The sequence below is a fragment of the Sitophilus oryzae genome, unplaced genomic scaffold (genome assembly GCF_002938485.1).
Source record: "Sitophilus oryzae breed Bouriz unplaced genomic scaffold, Soryzae_2.0 scaffold_1576_pilon_pilon, whole genome shotgun sequence".
Classification (NCBI taxonomy): domain Eukaryota; kingdom Metazoa; phylum Arthropoda; class Insecta; order Coleoptera; family Curculionidae; genus Sitophilus; species Sitophilus oryzae.
Genome location: NW_022146254.1, coordinates 4,808,625 through 4,833,155, shown reverse-complemented (window position 1 = coordinate 4,833,155; position 24,531 = coordinate 4,808,625). Strand labels below are relative to the sequence as shown.

Genomic DNA, 24,531 nt, shown 5'->3' with positions numbered 1-24,531 from the left:
TAAGAAACCTTGTGCTGATAAATATTGAAGAAAATATATAGGTACTTACCAGGTGAATGTTTTCTTACATTGTGTTCCATCAACTATCCCTATAATCCCAGGAAACCCAAATATACTATAAAATTGTTGTTGATTTATGGCAGTTATGCTGTTGTTTCTGGAAATACTAAAGAACAATGGTTCAAAGTATAAATATAATTAATTTATCTTACATTAGATTTACTAGCATTCCAACTTACCTCTCATTTTGATATTCTAGATTTTGTTCAATTAAACCGAGGTAATTAATAATGATATATATTACAGTGTCGTTTAAAAGTCTCTGTCCTAAAAACTTAAGGAGGTTCATTTCTTGGCAATATGATTTTTCCTTACATCCATTCTTGAGGAAATCCATTTTCAATGAATATACCTACTGATCGACGTCTAGGATATCAAAAGTAATCATCGAACTTACGTAGAGGTATCATAATACATTTTTTAGCTTTCTCAAAGGAATAACAATAATTCTTCCTCGTAAAACAATATTTTTGTGTCTAAGATAGGTTAAGTGACCACTAGCCTGGAAATTTGACCGCTTAATTTAAATATAAATTCAAGTTAGATTAAAGCATAGTGCAAGAAAATAAGCTAAACATAGTGTTAAGTTTTGCTTAAAAAACTTGGTGCAAACGCCCCTACATTGTATATTATCGATATTACTACGTATATTACAAATTAAAATTTAAATTAAAATACACAAAATAACTATTTTAAAATTTTTGATAAAAAAACACCACACCACCGTCACGCCACTGATGGAGTGAAATGACAGAAAGACAGACGAAACTCAACCGTGTTGTCATATTTATGTACCCATCTCTTTTTAACTCTCATAAAAGTGCCAAACCATGTATGATTCTAAAAAATTGAGTTTTATGAATGGAGTGTTCTGTCTACCTATATTTAGATGTCTTTGGTAAATACTGTTCATATTTATTTCTAAATTCATATAAATTTGTTTTAAATCACTCTTGGTTTTTAGTGTTTTTATCTTAGAGTTTTACCTCATAGAGAGTCTGAGATAAGTTTAATAATAAACATTAAATTTGATAGATTGATAGATAGATTAAACGATAATGGCCAGTTGACTTAAAAATTTAAAAAATACTGATTTTATGCTATAAATTATGTTTCATTTCTTACTTTGCTTTTTTGGAACTGTCAGATATATTGTGTATTTTATAATTTTTCTTAATTAATAACGTAAAATATTGTTTATCTACACTCAACCCTGTGTTTAGATAAAGCTTCATATCAGATTTCCTATTTTATATTTTCACTCAAATCATATTTTTGTAAAATAGGTATGCTTGCATGCAAAAGTAGCGTAAATTTGACAGGGAGGTATTTTTATAGATATACAGGATGATTCGTAGATTTAAATACATATTTACTTTAGAGTTGTATAGTTTGTCAAAAGAAAAGCTATATTTTTTATTTTTTCTTGGTGAATTTGTCAAAAAATTGTCATTCCAGAAAATACTATAATGTCGTAATCGTATAGAGTTCATTTTGACCATTTTTGGATTAAATTTTTTTGTTTATATAATAAAATATATATTTAAAGCCCTTTCTAAGTTAAAAATAAGTAATATGGAAGTTTTTTACTGGAACTAATTTAAGGTAATGTTCTCTTCATATAATTATATAAAAATATGCTAAATTCCTAAATTATTTATATGATTAAATTTTCTTTATATTATTTTTTTTGTATTATATACAGGATGAGTCAAAACTATATATTATATTTTTCTTTGCTATTTCAAATGGAACACTGTATTTTATATCATAAATCAACAAATCTTTTATCCAACTTTTGTTTTGTTAAGATCTATATCCCAGATTAATAGTTATTGGATTGTTCTCAAAATTGTCTCTTTGAGAATAAACATGATTTGTTTTTCGCAATTTTTATTAGTAGGTTTGTCGTTAAAAGTGATGTATCTACATATTTATCAGCGACAAAAATTAAGAATTAGATGTCTAAAATAATTTCCTAATTATTTTTTTACTTAGCGTATCAGTAAATATTATTTATTTTATCGCTGCAGCTGAAAATAATTATGTATTCCAAAACAGGACATTACTGTATAAATATCGATTATTGGATTTAAAAATTATTTTTCAAAACAAAGTTGGAGAAAACTACGTTTATGTCATAAAATGTGGAGTTCTCTTTGAAATAATCGAGAAAAACCCAACATCTAGTTTTGACGCCACCAGTATATATCATGCATTATAGTTGATTACATACGTAGTTTTGTTTGGTGAAAATGAAACTTTCTAAAAGTATTCCCAATTAAAACATATTAAGAATTTCCTACATTATAATTTTGAAAGACGTTTGAGTGGGCAGACAATTTGGTTTAAAATAATCATATGTCTAAAAAATTTAGTCTAAAATAATCAAAAACCACTTAACACATATAACTCGCTTTTAAAAAATCTAAAAGAAATAAGTTTGTTTATTATATGTATATTTTATTAAATTATTATAGGTGTGACTGATAAGTGGTCGTACTCGCCACTTTAACCAACCATTGTTGGGACCATGGTAGGACCTTCAGAGATTATAATGCGAATTTTTCATACCATGTAAATCTATATACATATATTAATAAATGCGTTTGTTTTATTAAATTTGTTTTCTTATATGGTATGAGCGAAAAAAAACGGCGTCTATTTGTTTATGTACAAATATATGACATCGATATTCATTTCCAAGCCACCTCTGACGCCGTTTTTTTATCGTATGGTATACACTTACATATCTCTTATCCTTTAAATCCGATTTATTTCTAATAATTATAAAAATAAGATACCTGATTGATTCTTCCGAAATATTATAAAATGAGATATCAGGAAATAAATAAAGTTAATTATCTCGTTTGTTTTGGGAATTCAAAAAAAAAGGGTATAGAGAATCTTAAGAGACACAGTTCAAATATTATTTTTGAGTATAATGGGTGCTTCAAAAAATGTGGCGGATATAATGTAACATGTTTTTTAATGCAAAACTCTTATTTATAACTTTTATTTTATTTTCGATTCTGCCTAAAATTCTATAACTTTTTTTTTATAAATAACGTTAGTATTTGCAAAAAAAATTATTCCTATGTTACATAATTGTCAGTTGTTTCCGAAGTTGGGCTACCCAAATTTGGTAGGAGTGTTTTACAGAGGTGAAGAAAAAGATATATGTAAAAATACTTGGAGTTAGATGCTACACTGTGTTCAAACAGATTTTTTTGGCTGATCCTATATATTATTATTTTTTCTAGTGCTTTTACAAAACCTTTCAACATTTGTTAAGAAAGTATATTAAGTACATCTATACTCTATACAGCTTGCAATCTGTTCTGAATTTTTCAACTTTTATCCTTCTTTTACTTCATTTACACTATAACAAGTTTTGCCATGACAAAACAAAAATTATTTATTATTAAGCATTAAAGTAATTTATATAGTTATATGACATTATTAATAGAAATTGAAGAATTTTGTAAAATCTATCAGAAGAAATTATAATATACCGGGTGTTTTTCAAACGTGGCTTGATTGACGTATTCAATTAGTTTCGGTTATTTCTTGTTTCACCTGAAATGACTACAACTTGGTTTTTAAATGGTACCGTCGGTATTTTTTTACTTTATTTGACAGAATATGGCATTGTGAATAGAATGATTTAATGTCAACTTTTGACATATTTACTCAAAAAAATTGTATTTTAAATTACAATCTAGAGTGCCATGATAAAAAACAACATGTAACCGGTTGTAAAGGTAACGACAGTTTGACTCGATATACGAAGTGTGTGGTACCAAATTACCTATTTACCAGGACCAAAAAGGAAAAGACAAAAAATATTAGACGATCAAATCAATTTTTCCGAAGCTCCTTGATTAAAAATTAATGGTTTTAACACAGCCATGACACTAGATTGAATTTTAAAATGCTATTTTTTTTAATTGAAAATGTCAAAAGTTGACATATGATATATGTCATTCTATTCAGAATGTCATTTTCTATCAAATAAAGTATAAAAAATACCGAGGGTACCATTTAAAAATCAAATGTTGTACTCGTATACATTTCCGGTGAAACAGGAAGTGACCGAAACTAACGGAATACGAATCAATCTCGATTTATGTCATATACTTACCTACTAACATTCCGAATTTGGTAAACCCTGAATTTAATTTTTTTATCTGAAAAAATAAAAAGTTATAGGAGGTGAATCGCTTTTGAAAAAACACTCAGTATAGGCTGCGTCATTGAAAGAATCTGCAGATATTTTTCTATTTTAAATACGTAGTCGAATTTCAAAAACATATATTAAACACCCTGTAGCTCTACCTTAAATATCTACATATAAATATCTAATATTTTTTCTTCATCAACAAATTGAAATATTACAAAACTAGTTTTAGGTTACACCATTATTCAAGAAATATACGTAAAAAAAGTAATAGAATTTTACGCAGAATCTAAAATAAAATAGGATGTTACATGTAAAAAAAACATTATGTTAAATTCGCCACACTTTTTACAAAGTTACAGACGTAGGTAGGTATAGTTTCATATTATATTCTTTAATTATCCATCTAAAAATAAAATATTTATATACCTAATATAATACTTTAGTATCCAACAAGTGGCTATGAAAATCAAAATAAATATAAATCCATGTCCAAAAATAAAAATGTAAATAACGCTTTTGAGGTATAAATTCGGTTCGAATCAGATAAGATATTTTTATTCTTTACCGAGAATTAAATTCGAAGAATTCCTAGTCCCTACTTCTTTGCCAAATTCAATAGTCTCCGCCCCTTTTTACGTTTTAATTTCTGCCACCAGTTGGCAGCATCGACTTATAGAGGCTCATTGACTAACTATTAATATATAAACAAGGATAATACCATTTAATTATCAATACTTTTTCTTCGGTAGTGTAATTCATGGCTAATATTTTCGATGTAGGTATGAGTTTTTAATAATAATAATAATAAAGCACTAAATAGATAAATTTCTGAAATGACAACTTCATTTGACAGTTATCTTTTACCTTGACTGGTGCTCATAAGTAAATACAGGGCCATAAGAAAGGAGAAATATTTAAAAAGAAATCGGCGATAATTCGTAAACGGGCTAATCAAAAATATCTAAAGTTATTCTTTTGAATGTGGGTTTTAGTGCTCTTCAATAAACCTAAATAGAATTATTCTCTAAAATAATTAGGGAAGCCAATAATTGACCCCATTAAAATTTACATGGGATTTCCTATGTCCCGCTCGACGATGCAACACCCGGTATAGATACTTATGTTGAACGTTTTTTGTGACCTCGAACTATTGATAACGATGGAAAAAGAGTAAGCCAATGAGGAAGTTGACATGGGTCTTTGGAGCGTTGTAAATCGTGCCCTATGTGAGCTAGGGGGTTGAAACTCGGAACTGGGTTCTTCGAGCCCCATCTGTTCATGATATTTTGACGACGTTTCGCACACTATGAAATCCACTATTTAAATAGTCCAATTTAAATGAAATTTGGTATGTCGATAGATTGGACCAAGGCCAACTGGACTGTGTACAACACGTCGTGTCACTGTGACAGTTAGTTTTGACGTAAGAAACGTCAAAAGTTGATGTCGTCTGAAGCAGTAGACAGAAGTGGTGAATTATCATATAAAATATATTTTCGAACTGATTGACGTTTGTGCTTCATCATGATAATGTACTTTGGCTTTGTATAGAGGTATATTTAGGTTCGAAGTCCAAATCACTTATTAGTGTATTAAATAAATTTTAGAGGCAAGGATAAGTTTTAAATGCACTGAGTAACACGAAAAATGGACACCTTAAAATTTGCATGTACTTTAAAGTTTAATATTATTTTGTTCTATTGGACTGATTTTGGTGATTTTCCTAGCAATTTTTAGTGTTTAAATTATTTGATTTTTTAGCTTCCTTATAAATCAAAAAAAATAATGTTCCCATTTGTCTATTCTACGAGGAGAAACAAAAATGACCGACAATGGTAAATTATCACATAAAATATCTTATATAACTGAGATTGATTTTAATGTTCAAGATTTATATGACGCGAGTTTGGACTTCATCTTCATAGTACATTGCCTCTACACAGAGCGTAGCTGACCTTCCGCATGTACTTTTTATGTATTTCATCAGTTTCTTTGACAATCATACAGCATACAGGACCTACATTTTATCGCCCAACACGGTTGGCACCATTTGTAAGGTTCTACTAGGCCAGTTTAATCAAGGTACCTTTCTTTATGTAGTGGCTCGTTGTGCGCTTTATTTAGATAAAGAAATATTTTTATTTAAATAAATAAAGCGATCCTACAGGCTGGGGTCGAACCATGTACGCTGGTTCCATGCAGCAAATACACTTTACTGCTGAACTACGAATCACCACTTGGTTATATTGTATGTTTAACTAGTTGATATCATCAACGACAACAAGCAAAAACATCAACCAAGATGACAGTGATGATATTGCATTGCTCTTCATCCCTTTTGGAAAGACGTTTTAAATAGATTAGATGCGGTCAATAAAAAGCTTCAAATGGTGGATATTGATCTACAACTTTAGCTGCAAATTTATATAGCTCATTGGAAAAATATTTTTTTCAGAAATTAGAAATCTAGATAATAGTAAATCATTTGAGGAATATAAAAGAAGGGCCATAGAATTGTTCGGTGAGAAAGAATATGCGGCAGATAAAAAGAGAAAAGTGAAACGGAAACGACAATTTGATGAAACCAGTGATAATGAAACTCTATTTAATACTAGGGACGATTTTAGGATAAATGTATTTAATGTTATTATTGATAAATTAATCCTTGAAATTTCCTACAGGAGAAGTGCCTACAATGACTTTTCAACTAAATTTGGTTTTTTAGTGATTTATCTACTTTAAGTATTGACGACATTACCGATAAGTCCTGACATTTAATAACCTGTTATCCGAATGATTTAGATGAGTCAATGCCTAATGAATTAATGCATTTTCGTGAATTTATAAAATGCATTAAGTGAGCAAAACCATCTGCTAGAGAGCTTCTTAAAGTAATTTATAAAAAAAACGCTCAAGACCTGTTTCCAAATACTTTCATAGCATTAAGAATCTTTACATGTACTTTTATTACTAACTGTTCTGCTGAACGCTCGTTTTCTGCATTGAAACATATTAAAACTTATTTACGGTCCACTATGGAAACAGAACGTAATTTGGCAGTTTTACATATTGAGTCCGACCTTTTAATAACTATCAATTACGATGAAGTAATTGATAATTTGGCGAACAAAAAAGTACGTAGGAAACCTTTATAGGCATATAAGCAAACCTTATAGTTTTGTTGGTCGTTTGTGGTCATTTTATATGAATATTTTAGTATTTATTTTATGTTCTGTGTTGATCTGTTCTGTCGGTCTATTCTGTTGTTGGTCCTGTATTCAAATAAATGTTTTTTATATCCGTAACTTTTTTAATTAAAAAAAATGTTAAGGGGCGGAATTTTTTTTTGGCGTGGGGCGGCAACTTCGGTAAGTCCGGCCCTGGAGGTGATTAGCTTTCTTCCTCCCATACAATCTACGTCTATATCTAAAGAGGTTTATTAAAGACAGGTTGTTTCATAATTTTTGTTTCATAGTTTTTGACAATTTTGCTACAATCTACTTCCATAAAGTCCAGCAATCCCAACGATAAATAACGACCTATTATTATTTCGGTCGGTCCATACAAATTAATTGTTTGTTTCGAGCTGAATCAGGCCAGATTCGAATCGAGTATTTATTTATTTTTTCGATTGTAACAATAACGAAACAGCTAAAGCGCCTATTTCACGTTTTCAATATTTTTCCGTCACATCGATTCGAACAAAAGAGCGTGACGTAAGGGAGTAAAACACCTCGAGCGTTGACAGAAACGTTCAGTGATGTCAAGGGCGACAGAAATTTGAAATTACAAAACTATTTTATAAATAATAACAATATTTTAAAGTAAAAAAATGGAAATATTAGTAGCGCCATGAAGTTGTACCAAATTGCACGTGAATGACTTAGTGAATTGCGAAAATTACAATATAAAGATTTTTTCAGGTTATTTAATATAAATTTAATTGTTTCTTAATTTCAATCTACTAAAGTGTTCATTGAGGAGACAGTGTGTTGTTAAAAACCCTCGTGACAATCCGAAGATAGTTTTTATAGGATTCCAGGTTATGGATGGGGTCTTTCAGTTTTTTCAGTTCCGCTTTAAGTTGATTTCCACTTGGGAAACAGGACGGTTCTGGTCCAGTTAGTGGGGTGTTCGCTCCTTATCTAGCTAGATCGTTTGGTTTTGCATTACTTTCTATCCCTTGGTGGAAAACAGGAAATAGCGATCTTATCCGATAGCCAATCAGCACTAAACGCGATCAATTCAGTAACCATCAATTCGAAGTTGGTCAAAGAATGTCTCAACAAATTCAAAGAGAAGCTGAACAAATTAGGTAAAGAAAATAAAGTCCTCCTACTCTGGGTGCTTGCTCACCAAGGGATAGAAGGCAATGAAAATCAAATGATCTAGCTAGAAAAGGAGCGAACGCTTCACTATCTGGACCGGAAGCGTTCTGTTTTCCAAGCGGGAACCAACTGAAAGCGGAACTGAAGAACCTGGAAGACTCCATCCGTAACCTGGAATGAGTGTCCTCCAACGGTCTAAGACACTCGAAAGAGTTCCTCAGAACTTACGATCGAGAAAAATCAAAGGGTTTCGTTGATTTAAGTAAAAACAATCTCCGGATTGTCACGGGGTTTCTAACAGGACACTGTCTCCTCAACGAACACCTCAGTAGGCTGAAGCTGAAACACCAGAACACCTTATCACTGAGTGCGCCGAGACGACGACCGTTCGTGCCATGAACTTTGGTACGGCTGATGTCGAGGATAGAGAGCTGGCCTCTGTGGAGCCATCTCAGATACTGGCTTTTGTTAAAGCTCTGAGACTATATGATGAGTTATAACTTGTTATAACTCAAAAAAGGTGAACATACAATAGATCTGTAAGGTCGCGGTGATTAACTCCCCTCTTAAACATTCTATATTCTACATCCCTTGGTGGGCTGACAGCCAGAATAGAAGGACTTTATTTTCTTTGCCTAATTTGTTCAGCTTCTAGGCATTCTTTGACCAACTTCGAATTGATGGTTACTGAGTTTAGAATTTTTTTAGAATTTAGAATGAGTGGGAGGGGGGTTAATCACTTCGACCTTACAGATCCATTGTGTCCCCCTTTCTTGAATCATAACTCATCATACAGTCCCAGGGCTTTGACAAAAGCCAGTATCTGGGACGGTTTTATAGAGGGTAGTTCTCCATCTCCAATATCAGTCGTACCAAAATTCATGGCACGAATGGTTGTCGTCTCGGCGCACTCAGTGATGAGGTGTCAGAATGGAGGTTAGTCATTGTTCTTTGTGATCGATATTCTGGATTGCTATTTAAAGACTTATTTTGTGTAAGACAAACAAAATCTCAGACAGTAGGGAGATTTTTTTTGTAGTTTTTTGCACTACAGTAAGACTTTTATTTGAGAGGTGGACGATTAACTAGAACATTATCGATAGGAGGAGAGCAATTCCAAAGAACTACATCACATCGGCCATATGAGTTCCCTTCTTCATCCTCTTCCGAGAAACCAAAATTATTTCAGCTACTAGAGAACACAATTTAGAAAAGATGGCGATGACAGGAGTGTCTCCCGTAAATCCGTTATTATAGGGTGAAGTTCATGGTCTATTCCAAATCAGTTATTTGTAGAGAAGGATTCATTGAAACATACAGGTCTCGTCGCGACTTGTGTTGATCTTCTCTAGGCCGTCTTCTTTTCCAGATACTTTTATAGGACCATTTTTTATGTTCCATTTAGCAGACAACATTCATGTATTCCAGCAGCAGACAATTTAAGTTGTTTTCTGAACTTTATCATCTATAGCCTCTGTCGCTGTTTCTTGTTTGTGCGTCTGTGCTTTCTCGTTTTTAATTCTGTACAATCTGGATACCTTGATATCCTGCTAAGTTTTAGATAGTGCATTTATAGTATATTGAATGATCGTTTTTGTTCAGCTTTTAATGTCCAGACTTTACACCCATATTTCACCATAGTCTCTTACTGGACTTCTTTAGTAGGATTTATTTTGAGTTCATTTTAATTGTAAACAATCAGGAGATAACTGTACCGTACCAGGCTGTACAGCATTTCCAACTTCCTTTTCCTATACCTTCAGATCGGTGGAGTATTTTGTCCTCAATGTTTCTAAGAGACTGAAAAGGGTAATAAACATCCTTCTTGGTCTTCAATATGTTGATGCCATCATACCTGATACCAAAAGTAACTAAGTGGCGTTTCGGATTGTGTTTAGCCAAATAGTGAAATAGAAATCAGTATTGCACATTTAGTGTTGCTTTCTGATCTCAATAACGACCTCTGTGCTCTTCTGTCGGTTTAGCCATACTTTTTAACGTACTTCTAAGACGACTTTGATGACCTCATATGAATATTTTAGGATCAGATTGCTGGTTATTGCATTATTTGCATTTGGCTACTGATAAGGGTGTCACAACGAAAATTGCTTGAGTTTACTCTTGAAATTGAGACCTCTTCATCTTTTTAGAATTTACTGTAGATATTGGATTGTTTTGGCTTATTATTGTTGAGGTTGTTCGGCACTTTCGAGAGACTTTCGAGACTTTGCTATCTTTAAAGTCTTTGTTGATTTTGTTTATATTATCAATGAAAAACATACTTGATGATAGCAATAAATGATCTTAATTTTTATTATAAATTATATACTATTCTTTTGTAGTATCCCAAGTGGTCGTTTGTCATTCAAAATATAATATTCCTTGTAAACATTTCCATTCGCAAAGTTCAATTTCTACGGTAGATTTGCCTTTAGTGAGACCGATCGGCGACTAGGTCGCTCGTCACACCACGTAAACTCGAAAGATATCGCGTTTCTTTCAGATTTCCTTTTTTTTTATTTTCTTTAAAGTATCGATGCAATATTTCTGAAATCGACACGGGATCGATTCAGTAGTCGACCGGATAAAAGAAAATTATAATTTTATATAAACCTAATATATCATCCAAAAATATTACGCGAAATCTTTATAAGATGCTTCTACACATGTTTTTCATACACACATATTTTGTGGTATACGTAGATTCAATGTCGAAGTCACTTATTAGTATGCATTAAATAAAGTGTAGAGACAAAGATAATGTCTAAATCCACTGAGTGGCACGAAAAACGGAACCTTAGACAGAACTGCAATAAGTCAGTTTTAAAAAGATTTAAGTCTTAAGTCATAACCAAACCAAACCAAAATCAAGATGATTTAAACCTTAAGTCAAATTCAACATAGAGTTCAAATGATTTAAGTCTTAAGTCCTTGACTTAAATCATTTTATTTCAAATCAAGTCATTTTTGTAAAGACGTAAATCAATATAACGTTATTTAAGTCGTTTTTATGACTTGAGCCTATATTTTTTACTTAAATCACGATGATCTGCAAGTTAAGCCAGTAAAATGATTTTCAGTAAGTCAGTAAAAAGTACTGAATATATTTGAGGTCAATTTCTCTCATTCGTCTTTCGGGTTACATAACGGAGTCGGGGATTCACTTGAAAGACAACAGACTCACTACGCAGGCGTAACACGACAAATAATCAAAACCGGTTCCGAAAAACTAACTAATGTTTAATTTGCTAGTGGTATTGAGCATTATTTTTTTATTCTGCTGCTTGGCTGCCGCCTAATAATTTAAAAAGAAATGCTGCTGTTAAAAATATATCATAAAAACATATAAAAATCTGACTTAAGCCTTTTATAAAAAGACTTAAATCTTTCTAATAACTTAAGTCTTTTTCCAAAAAGACTTAAAAATCTTTTTCTTTTTCGGAATAAAGATTTAAATCACAAATCATTTTAAAAAAGAACTTTTTTTAACAGCGGGGAGGTACTAAATGGGTAACCATTGTCTCTTTTTTTGACTAATTTATTCATGAGCAGGTGTGAAGTAGAGGCTAAAAATCAGTTTGAGTATGTTCCAAGAGCATGGTTTAGGTATATGGATGCCGGTATATTAGCCGTTTTTGATACACATTCTGATGTCATATAGACAACTTTATTTCTAAATTAAATAATCGTCTTTCTTCTGCAATTTTAATTATCTTCTGATGATCTTAACATATTTAGCGAAACGTGCGTCCTGGATTTAAAAGTAAAGTGGTGTTTGAGGTACTGTGATGAATTAGTGTTTTATTTTGGAGTTGTCCAAACCTAACTAAACACCAAAGGTTCCAACCCCCAACTGTAATATTTAAAATAAGTACATTTTAAAGAACATAAACCTTTCACTGATATGTTTTCTATGACAGCTATCTTCAGGTTTTTGTTATTACCGATTCTGAACCGTCCTAGACCTCTAGAGTACAGGCGCAGATGAAAAAAAAATTGTGATGTTGCTTCTTCCGCATCAGTGAAGGGATGTCGAAGTCTTATTACATTACTTACTTGCTTATATGTATCGGGTGTTTAAAAAAACATGTGCCATCTCTCGTGGGGAGATTTCTCTCGTAAAAATATGATTTATTTTTCATATCAACATAGGTTCGATTCTGCATTGTTTCGTAGCTACAAAGCGTTAAAGTCTTCATTTGTTTTCGATTTATTGTCATTTTCTTCCAAGTGCTTCTAGCGATACGAATTAAACTTTGAGGGTAAAAGTTACAATAAGTACGACATATTTTAATGCTAAAAATGTGTTGACATATTCACCAGGGACGTGCATATGGGTTATCGCTGGAATATTTTTCAAAAAAACTGTGCGCCACTGACTTTTTTCTCTTGTTAGCACAGTTGTGTAGGCCATTTAATGCCGATTAAAAGTTGTCTCTTGATATTTTGTCAATTACAGTCTCCTTGATAAGATACAATTCTATTAATTTGCCTTAATGCAAGACTAATACCAACCGTTAAAAAAATTAATGCCATTAATTGACCAATTGGTGTTAAATAAGTGCTTATTGATTTCTAATAAAAAAATATGTAAAAAAGATCGTATAAACAAGGGTGCGGAAATGATTAGTTTTAAATTTATAGGATGTTAAAACTTAAAAAATAGGTATTTTGTAATTATATTAAATACCATTATTTTTTCTTGAATTTGCGGTAGGTAGCAATGCAAATCAGTATTATAAATTTTAATAATAAAATAGATTAAATAAATAATTTATTAGTTTATAATTTTTATTTTAATTTAAATTATTAAGATTAATAAAATTGCGTAAAGGAGATCGAAATTGACAAAATATTAAGATAAAACTTTTAGTCGGTATTAAATGGCTTATACAATTTTCCTAACAAGAGAAAAACATCAATGGCGCACATATTTTTCGCAAATATATTCCAGTATTAACCCATACGCACGCCCATGGTCAATCTGTCTACACTTTTTTAGTGCTATAAAATATGTAACACTTATACTAACTTTTACCCTCAAATATTCATTCGAATACAACGACAGCTATAAGTATTCAACGACAGCTAAAAGTTAGAAGAAAAACAACTTGGAAGAAAATTGTAATAAATCGAAAAAAAAAATTAAGCCTTGAACCCGCTGTAGTTATGAAACAAAGCAGAATCGGACCTGTACTGATATGAAAAATAAATCTAATTTTTACATTTTTACATAAATACAAATTTTAACGCTTCCTTTTTTCGTGCCGGTTAATGTAGTTTCTTCAGTTAGTATAATGACAGCAATATGTAGTAAATTACTGCAAGAAAAAAAGCTATTAAAAAACTTATTTTTCTCTATGTCTGGTCTACAGTTGAAGCAAAAGTGCAACAGGTTGGCGTGTCGGGCACGGATTGCCCGCACGAAGCAATTAAGTTTTCATAAATTTTTACTCATCTCTTCCCTTGCTTGACATCCCGTAGGGCTTTTAATTATTGAATATTAACTGGGTTTGTCAAGCAAAAAGTACACATACATTCACTTTTATACTGCATTTTGTATTAGACATTTATTATTTTAAATATGTACCATTATTATTATTCTTGATTACGCCATAAAATTGTGTATTTTTAATTTACCATAATAATTGTTAATATTATTTGGTAACAATAATTTCAATACGAATAGTGTGAAAACATTTCCAAGCTTCTGCTTTGATTGCAATGTATTTTTGCTAAAGTCAAAGTTAGAAATCAGTATATTCCATCACGATTTGATTATCTGAAGAATCTATTTCTATACACATCAATTGGCTCCCAGGATACACCTTCAACGGTAGCCATAATAATATTTAATATCCGAAACCAATCAAATATCGGTTCTTCAATGTGCGCCAATCGGTTTTTGCTTTACACTTCTTCGAGAATGGTTAGCTTTTTTCTCGTTGCCCACAATCGCTACGTGTCTTCACGTCAACATACCATATTTATTCATTTTATATTCCATTACTTTACTCTAATTTCCATTATGAGATTTTGAGTGATAATTTTATATTGATTATCTATAACTTTTTTCGGATAAAAAAATGATCCGATTGTATCAAATGACCCAATCACATTAAAAACTATTATTAGTTAACGAGTCAAAACTATCAAAGCATTAAAGTATCTTTTTAAATAAAGACATATACAGGGTGCTACAAATTCGAGGTACGAGCATTGGTATCTCGGTAACCGTAATAGATACTAACATGGTTAAATTGGGGCAAAGTTACGTATGGGGATGTTTACCAAGATGCCATCAAAAACGTTTTAAAAATTTCAAGGATTACTGAGTTTTTTGGAAAAAACGGATTTTTTTGAAAATCAATTTTATTTTTTCCTGTCATTACTTTTTAGAAAATCAAAAAATTAATTGCCCATTCTCATCGCCACTTTATTAGCGCAATCTGATAGTATTTTTAGATTTTAGAATTAGCTGATAATTTGTGGGATACAGAGGCTAACTTAATTTTTTTAAATACGGACCTGCATTTTTTATTTTAGGTTTTGAAAGAACACGGCGTCCTGAATACAATGATATGCCACACTTTATACTTTTTTTTGTTTTGGGTACCTTAACAGCAACAAGACTATTTAATTATATTTAGAATAATATCAAGTCCGACTCTGGTTTCTTAAATTATTTAATCTGATTATATCATCGCAACAATATTGATTAGCGCTAATTAACATTGAATAAGGAAAATCGAGCCAATTGGAAGATTCAAATAAATAATATCCAGGTCAGAAATTTAAAGATATTATTTTTAACTTTTTTTATTGTCTAATTTGAAATCTCAGTGTGCGATCTAATAATATGCATAATATTAATCGTAGTTATTATAAATAAATCAACTTCTACAAACTAATTTCTAATGTTGTACATGTTCGAAAGGGTTACCACCCTCCCTATTGTACAAATTTATTTTGTACTCTTTATTGTAAATGTTGAGATGAATTAATTTCACTTCTACAAAATAACGTCAAGTAATGCCCCGTCTGCCCCTTGGTGACAGGTCCAGGAACCTCGCTGGACATTATACTGCTCTGCCATTTCCAGTCCATCTTTCGGGAAAATTATTTGATTGTTTATATTATATTATATTTGTATTAATTATATTATATTATTGTATTGCATTTGATTTTCCGTATTCAATGTTTTACCCCACGTCATTGTTAAGTTTGAATGCTGATCAATATTGAATGATGAATAGATTAAATATTTAAAAAAAACAGAGCCGGACTTGAAATTAGTTAAAATAAATTGTGTTCAAATGTCAAAACAAAAAAAATATTACGTGTGGCATATCATTGTACTCAGGAGACCGAGAAATCTGAAATAAAAAATGCAGGCCAGTATTTAAAAAAATTAAGTTGGCCTCTGTAGCTCACAAATTATCAGCTAATTTGAAAATCTAAAAATACTATCAGATAGTCCTAATGAAGTGGCTATGAGAATGTGCAATTGGTTTTTTGATTTTCTAAAAAGTAACGACAGGAAAAAAAAATAATTTTTGAAAAAATAATTTTTTTTATGGCGTCTTGGTGAACATCCCAAAACGCAACTTTGCTCCAATTTAACCATGTTCGTATCTATTACGGTTTCCGAGATACCATTGCTCGTACCTCGAATTTGTAGCACCCTGTATAGGTACACATAGCTAATATAAAAGGATTCGTCTAGCCATTAATTGTAAATGACATTATCATATCTACCAAGAAGAAATAAAAAAAATCAAATCACGTACAAAATAAAAAAATTGTAAATGACCTTAAGGAGAAAAATAATTTGTCTCTAGTTTGACTGAATAGTATAATAAGGAAGAGAAAATACTAGGCATTGGAAAGAAAGGAAACAAATGACGATTTAAATGAAACAGAGGATAACAATGTTGTGTTGAAAATAAAACTTGCAATGCTGTAAAATCTTTATCAAGATGTATTTACTGGATAGAAGAAAACCATGTTTCTATGCAAGATATTTTGCTTTTGAAAGGAGCATAAGAGAAAGCTGATGAGGCAGCAAAATCGATAAGTATGTATGCAGATAAAAATCGAATCATTTAAAAACCAATTACTAATTACTAATTCAATTCAAATTAAATATTAATTTCACCTTTGTTGACATTTTTATGTAACTATTTAATGTGTGTTAAGGTGCGTAGTACAAAACAAAACACAAGTTTTACTACAAATAGACCAAAACACTTTGTTTTATATACTGACCGCGTGTTTTGGTGACAATATTAACACATTTATTAGCATCATCAGGTGATGATTAAAGATGATACTAACATAGTGATTTTTACTATGGACCTGACAAAATTAAAAAGTATATATTTTTTCTTATTTCAGTTTTCTTTTAAAATACAAGAAAAAATTTAAGACCCACTGCGTATACCGGAAATAGAGGTTTGATAAATTAGTAATCTAGGTTGTCCTTTTTTCTCGAAACGTTTTCTTTATTCGAAGAAACCGTTCGTTAAAAAACTATAGTTCCAATGAAACGATGTAGAAAATTTTGTCACGCCTCCTGAGTGACACATTTGAATAGGTTTTCGTCGACTAGTCAGCTTAAAAAAAGTAATTATGGAGAATTACAGTTTCTTAACGTAATTTAGATTGAACGTCGTAAAATTTTTCCATCGCTGTTTTAAAATTAGATGTAATATAGACATTGAATAAAAAGACCAAGGAAGGAGTATATTATGTATAAAATTGTCAAGATCGCAAAGGGGTTTCAATATGGCTGCTTTGAATAAACGAATTTTTTAACTGATTGGATAAGGAACAATTTTTGAAAGCTCTTTATAAAATTCACATTGATTTTACCGTAAATCAGGTCCTGATACAAGGTTTTTCCAGATTTGCACGAAGAGAAGGACGAAAGGAAACTTGTCAAAAAAGGTGTTTCAAAATTAGGTGTCTCTCTCCTTTCATATATAAATATACATTTCTATTTGACACCTTCAAACTTCGGGGTTTTGTAGTTGTTCGATTTTGTCTAAAACCTTGTTGTTCGTTCCTATTCGTAATTTGTTCCTCGAGTTTGCCTTGCAAAATATTAGTGAAGAGTTTCATGGTTGTATTTAGGGATCGGTAAGACAAGGAATCTTGTCTTGACAAGCAATTTCTTGTCTTGTCTTGAAATATTTTCAAGAATTAAAAAAAATCTTGTCTTGACCATTTCTTGAGAGTTGATTTCTTGTCTTGATTCAAGAAATATTGAAATTTCTTGATATCTTGACAAAAGGGAAACCCCCGTTTAAAATTCGTTTATTAAAGGGGAACCCCCTATTTAAAAGTCGCAGTGAGATTGGTTAATGTGATGTTTATGCTTTATGCGTTAAATCGAGGGTCAGGCATCTAATTTTCGAAAAATTCAAAAACTTTGGGCTCATTATACTTCAGTAGCCAAAATCATCAGCTTTACATAATTTTGTTAATTATTATTATTATTATCAAACATTAAAACGAGTGATTGTGATGGTTCGTTGACCAGCAAATCTGAGCCATTCGTAATCGAATCTGGTTCAGAATACCTACCACCTCAGGCACCTGGACGTAGAAGTTTAATTAGTGACTTTGACAGTAATAACGATGATAATACTACTACAGATAAAAACAGTCAAAACACAACAATGATAAAAGCTACTCTACTTCAGTGGCGTACATTAAAATGTATTATTTTTTTTATTTTAAAAGTTTTACGTTAATTCAAAAAGTCTGTATGCCACTAAGTAGACCCGCTTTGCAAAGTTTTTTTAATTCTAATATCATAGGCCATAACATATCCAAAAAATTATAAAAAAACATTTAAAAATTAAAAAATTGTTAGGCATTAAAAAAGGTTCCAATTTAATTTGGCCTACAGTATACCAACTTCGGACATCCGACTTTAGAAGTACTTATGTCAACTTTGGACATTGGACAAAGTGACATCCGACAAAGTGCCGCTTCGTACAAATATTTTATGCTTAATATTTTTTTATCCACCAATTAATGGAGATTTATATAATATACAAATACCTAAGTAAATGGGTATTTCTTTTTTATTTTATATTTTCAAGAAAATTCAAGATTTTCTTGATTTCTTGTCAAGAAATCTTGATCTTGAGAAGTAATTTCTTGTCTTGTCTTGAAAACCAAAAATGATTTCTTGTCTTGATCTTGTCTTGAAATCAAGACAAGATCAAGACAAGATCAAGAAGCTGTCAAGAAAATGACGACCCCTAGTTGTATGTTTTTCTTGTCCTCTGTAGTTTTTGTCCTGGTATAGTTTTTTGTTCTTTTTTAAATATAGGAATTGTGACGCTTTTGTGCCATTGTTGAGGAGTTTCTGATGTTTCGAGAATCTTGTTAAATACCAATCTCAGATATTTTACTAGCTCGGGACCACCATGCTTCAAAAGTTCATTTGTAATATTGTCTGTTCCTGGCGCTTTTCGGTTCTTCAGTTTCTTCATTGTTCTAAGTATCTCTTTCTAAGTATCAAAAATTGTTGGTCTATTTTAAATAGTTATTTTACATAAAAATTTCGTTATTTCAAATGCAACACTCTGTATTTTTGAAAATAATTCGAAGCAGATTTAAATGCTCTATGTTACGGTTTCCTATACCTATCTAGCTCAGATTTGAAATAAAAAGTTATTTTTCAATAAAATGGCAATGAAGATGGCTGGTGTCGTCATGGCAATTTTCTAGTGACTGTTAGTAACTATTTTCAAAATCGACAATAGTTTAATAACCAAGAATTTACTATTTTATCATAAAAAAATCTGTTGGCGGAATGAATGGCTATTTTACTAGTGATTTTATTTTGTGAGGAAAGTTGCTTGTTGGCCTGAAGAGTTTATGCTCAAAGATATCCAAATAGGAATTGTCTTGATAAGCATTCCTTTTTGAAGAATTACTTTTCCTATTTCCAAGACCTGATAGTATGGTATATGAAAAACCTATTAGGCAGTGAGGAAGTGAAGAAGATTAATTTACCTTAATTGGTTCTTTTATAGAAAATCTAAAAGCTATGCTCCCATCTTATCAAGGACCTGCACATGTTCGTGCAGGCTACAGCAACCAAAAACATATTTTTTGTTACGTGCGAAAGACTTTTGATATTTTCTAGCGGTCGAAATCAAATTTCGACCTTTTTAAAAAAAAAGCCTTTTTTACAGGAGGAAAAAAATATTTATTATGTTATGTTTTAATAGATATTTGCAGTTTTAATTCAATACTTTAGGGCTTTTGTCTCAAATTCATTTAAGTTGGTTTATGTTGTTTGTTTTGTACTTAAGTTACCGATGCTTGTGTTCACGTTTATTTTCATGTTAATTTTTTCATGATTGATTACTAAGTAATTTGATATTATTTTTATTAAAAACCCCAATTTTCTATCCATTTTACTTTGAAAAATCATCCCTTGCTTTCTGATTGATGAATTGCATCACCATTGAACAAAAATTAGGCAGTACCGAAAACAAAACGGAAATCCCGATTTCTAAGAGGCGCGGTACCGAAGTTTCCGGTTCCGGAAACAGCTGCGGAAACCCCCTACCTACGCATCCCCGTTTACGACCGAAAGCTTATAAACTACACTTTACAAACCAATTGCATCTAGTGATGAGCTCGTTTTGGTCTTGCACGGACTTTGACTATCGGTTAATGTCTGCAAATATTTATTGTTACCGTCTGAAGTTTACGTGTAATAAATCCCTATTGTGCAACGCCACCTTTCTTTACCTCTGAAACGGTTCGGACCAGGAAAGCGACGGAAACGAAAAAATTAAACGCTTCACAGATTCTTACTTTCGTTTTCGTAGCAGCGCAGCGATCGCTTGTAGTTCTGCTAAGTAAGCGTATTATTTTGTGAAATCCATCCCGGCCTTTGCGGTATTGGCAACTGACTTGTCAGTTGTTCATCAGATTAATCTAAAGTAAAACGTGTTTCTAGACTTAAATATGTCGAAATCTGACACAATTCGTCTGTATATTAAAATTCATGAACGAGGCGAGTGCGACCGCTTGTCGAATTAGCAGAATTGCCGTTTTGATACCACTCACTCTGAGACTCTATCCCTAGGAATAGAAAAGTTGGACCATTAACTGTTTATAACCATTCGGTGGCATTAAGGTAAGGGGTGACTTCCGTTATGCTCTTCCCGGCAACATCTTCAAGATTTACAAAGATGTAATTACCGAGGAAATGGTTGCGGGTCCTATACAAAGCGGGACAGCGGCACAGGAAATGCAGAACCCGTTCCTCTTCCGTCGGGTCCTTGCAGCTTCGGCAAACTTCGTTAAAAGGGATGCCCATTCTCGCCGCATGTTCGCCAATTGGCCGGTGGTTTAAAAAAAGCCAGACCTGGCGACATCCTTACGCGACTTAGTTATGAGCTCTCCCGATTTCTTAAGGGAGTATTTGGGCCAAGTTCTCTTGGCTGTCCTGCAGGTGCTTAAAGTTTTCCATCTACTGTTCACCATAGCCAGAAAATGATGGTAAATGTATTTTTTATGGTATTGAGGGGAGTAAAAACTTCCTCTGATGATCTAGCTCAAGGCACGATCCTCGCCTTGCAAGTTTATCAGCGCGTTCGTTCCCTTCAATGTTCCTGTGGCCTGGAACATAAAGCAAGGTTATTTCATACCTACTTGCCATGTAGGATAACGCGTCGTACGGTTCTTTGACTATTTTGGAGGATATGGTTGAATAGTTCAGCGCCGATACATACATACTGCCATTACTCGCTGACGAGTATTTGACACGCATCAGAAGATGGTCACGCAAGGCGTTTTCTTTCATGAGCCTTTCTGTGACTGAAAAGCCCAATACGTGATGTTATTTGTCTACCGCACTCCGGACATTCAAAAATCTCATTGCTTTGTTGCCTCTTAACTTTTTGGTTCTCGCTGTTAACTGAGTTTACAATTTTTCTCCATTGAGTTCTATTGTGAGCTGCTACTTCCCACTCATTCTGCACATTAATCCCCTTTAAGTTTTCGTGGAAAATGTCCTTGTACCTTTTGAGTTGTCCACCTGGCCTCCTCTTACCGTCTACAAGCTCACCGTAAAGCAGTGATCTTGGTATGCGGTTTTCTTGCATTCTGCATACGTGACCAGCCCGGTCACGTATAGGATAACGCGTCGGTAAGATAACGCGTCAGTAGGATCACGGTAGGATAACGCGTCGTACGGTTCTTTGACTATTTTGGAGGATATGGTTGAATAGTTCAGCGCCGATATAGCTGCTTGGCTGTCAGTGATTATTGCAGTTTTCCGCCCATAAGGTGTCTCCTCGCTCAACTATTTGCAGGCCTTCCAAATGGTAAGTATCTCTGCTTGGACAACACTTGATCTATCCGGAAGCCGGTAAGATCTTACGATGTCAAAACCCTTCGAGAACACCCCCGAACCTACACCTGAATCCAATTTGGATCGTCAGTAAATAGCGCAATATTGCTTCAGTAGTTTGTGAGTCTCTCACTCCATTCTGGTTGGAATTCTGACTAGAAAGTTCTTGCCAAGTTCCAACCTAGGTGTCAGATAGTCTGATGGTCCAGCAATAATATCCTTTGCTAATCAAGAATATTGCTGTAACTTATACTAACAAGAATAATGACAGTAAAGTTTCTCCGTCCAGCAACCAGTTTTTCTGAGCCTGATTGCACTACTAGAGGCCAGATTTTTAATATGAAGATCAAATGGGAGGAGGTGGAGGAGCACATTTAGTGGGCGTCGATCTTAACACTCCTAAGGGGAAAGGGTATTTAGGTTGCACATCTTTCCAATTCTTTCAATCAATGGTATTATTTAATGTTATCACTGTAGTTTTAGATTACGATGTAAACAATGTAAACAATCTCAAATATAAGTCTTTACTAGTCTCAATAAAAATAATAAAGCAAATTGTATTATATATATATATATATATATATATATATATATATATATATATATATATATATATATATATATATATATATATATATATATATATATATATATATATATATATATATATATATATATATATATATATATATATATATATATATATATATATATATATATATATATATATATATATAACCAAACTTTATTATTATTTAAAGCATAGACACAAATTTTGAAAGAACTCATTATTATGGAGAGGGGAGGGGGTCGAAATAAATCTTACAACATCTGGGGAAGGAGGGGGGGTAATGCATTCTCAAAAATGCCTCACATAAATAAAGTACTACTCCTATATTAACCTGGGAGTGCGTAGGGACGTGAGGACCCACATCAGAGAGAATAATCCTAAAAAATCTGCAAATAACTCAGCTAACTGAAGATTATCTCTGAAAGGTTAAATATAAGTTCATATAAAATCCAAAAGTGTTGAAAGCAAATAAAAATTTGCTTTCATAAAAATGAAACATTATTGATTTCGACGAAATACTTAGAAACGATATTAAAACAAACTGCATCTAATTTATGGATATGCGTTTGAATTATTGGTTTATGTAGAGATAAATATCACAGTTCAAGAAATATTACTTTAATTTCTATACACAATTTGGAGCATTGATATCTTCTACTTATACCTAGAAATTTTATTTAAGCTAATTTACGAATTATATCATTTCTAATTATAAAAGAAACAAATAATTTAAATTTTAACTGAAATTATTATCTTTAAATCATTGGGTTATTTAATTTAATTTTTTGGGGAGGTGGGACATAACAAATTAAGGGGAGTTAATAAATTATGAATTTGAATTTTAGAGGGATATAATCAGCTAAAAAACCTTTATTTCAATACTTGGTTTTACACAGAGCCACGAAATCGCTGACGGCTTTCTGCTAGAGAAAAAAATAAACGCATGATAAATATAGCTAACCACAATATTATGATATTGATTAAAGATTAAACATTATTGTAGTTAAATTGTTGTTAAATATTATAAATAACTGTGATATACAATTCGTCAAAGTAAATATGAACCAAAGGAAAAATGTGCAGCTTGATATTTATGCAACAGGAAATTTGGTATTACTTGAAATTATATCAGACGTCAGCGTATTATAAATTATTAGTTATTAAAATTGTAGAAGTATAAAAAAGTTGTAAATTTTAATAAATGAGAAATTAAAAAATAAATATTATATTGGATTTAAAAAATGAAAATACCGAATTTTAAAATAATAAATTAAAGACTTTTGAAGTAAATAATGTGCCAAGTCCCACGAAATCGGTTTGTCATGTTTTATTTGTAAAATGTTCTTAAATAAAAAGAAGTCAGCTATAACCAACAACATATACACTGTGTTAATTTTAAAACTTCCCACCATTAATATCCTTAAATGAATATTTTTAGCCTTTTTCTATGAATCTCCTAGGAGGGGTAGATGCCCTTACAATCTTAAATGGGAATGGGGTCAAGTGGCACATCGTTTTAAAGGGCTTTTAATTCTTTTTTCAGCGGTATCCTACTTTGTGGCTTTTTGTCCAGAGGTTTCCGAATAATCGCGTTCCAAATTTGCAGAAACAATTCAATATTATGCCTGCATTGAGATTTTGGTTTTCAGGCTAGCGTTTACACAAAAATTATTGCAATGGGTCTCCTTGTAGTACAAATGATTAGAAGATTAGGTGGTAACATGAACGTAGCCATTACATTTTTCTAGGGGGGTCGAAATACTAATAAACAGAAAACATCATAACCATTAACGTTTCTTTTCTCAAATAATTTATTATTTTTCTGAAACCCTCATATTTTTCGAGAAGGACATACACGATATCCCCAAAAAGTTAATGTTTGGGCTGGTGTTTGTGGAAATGCTTGAATGAATTGGTCCTTTATTTATTGAAGAAATTTGACAGGTGATTTGCATCTTAATATGCTTCAAGAGAGTATTGATCATTTTATCACCCAAGA

At 31.9% G+C, this 24,531-nt stretch overlaps 1 protein-coding gene across 2 annotated transcripts in view; it reads left to right on the top strand.

Moving 5' to 3' along the window:
• Positions 1–24,531, top strand: part of LOC115879254 (runt-related transcription factor 3-like) — a 274,009-nt gene that overhangs the window by 184,565 nt on the left and 64,913 nt on the right. The gene's annotated exons all lie outside the window — the stretch shown is intronic.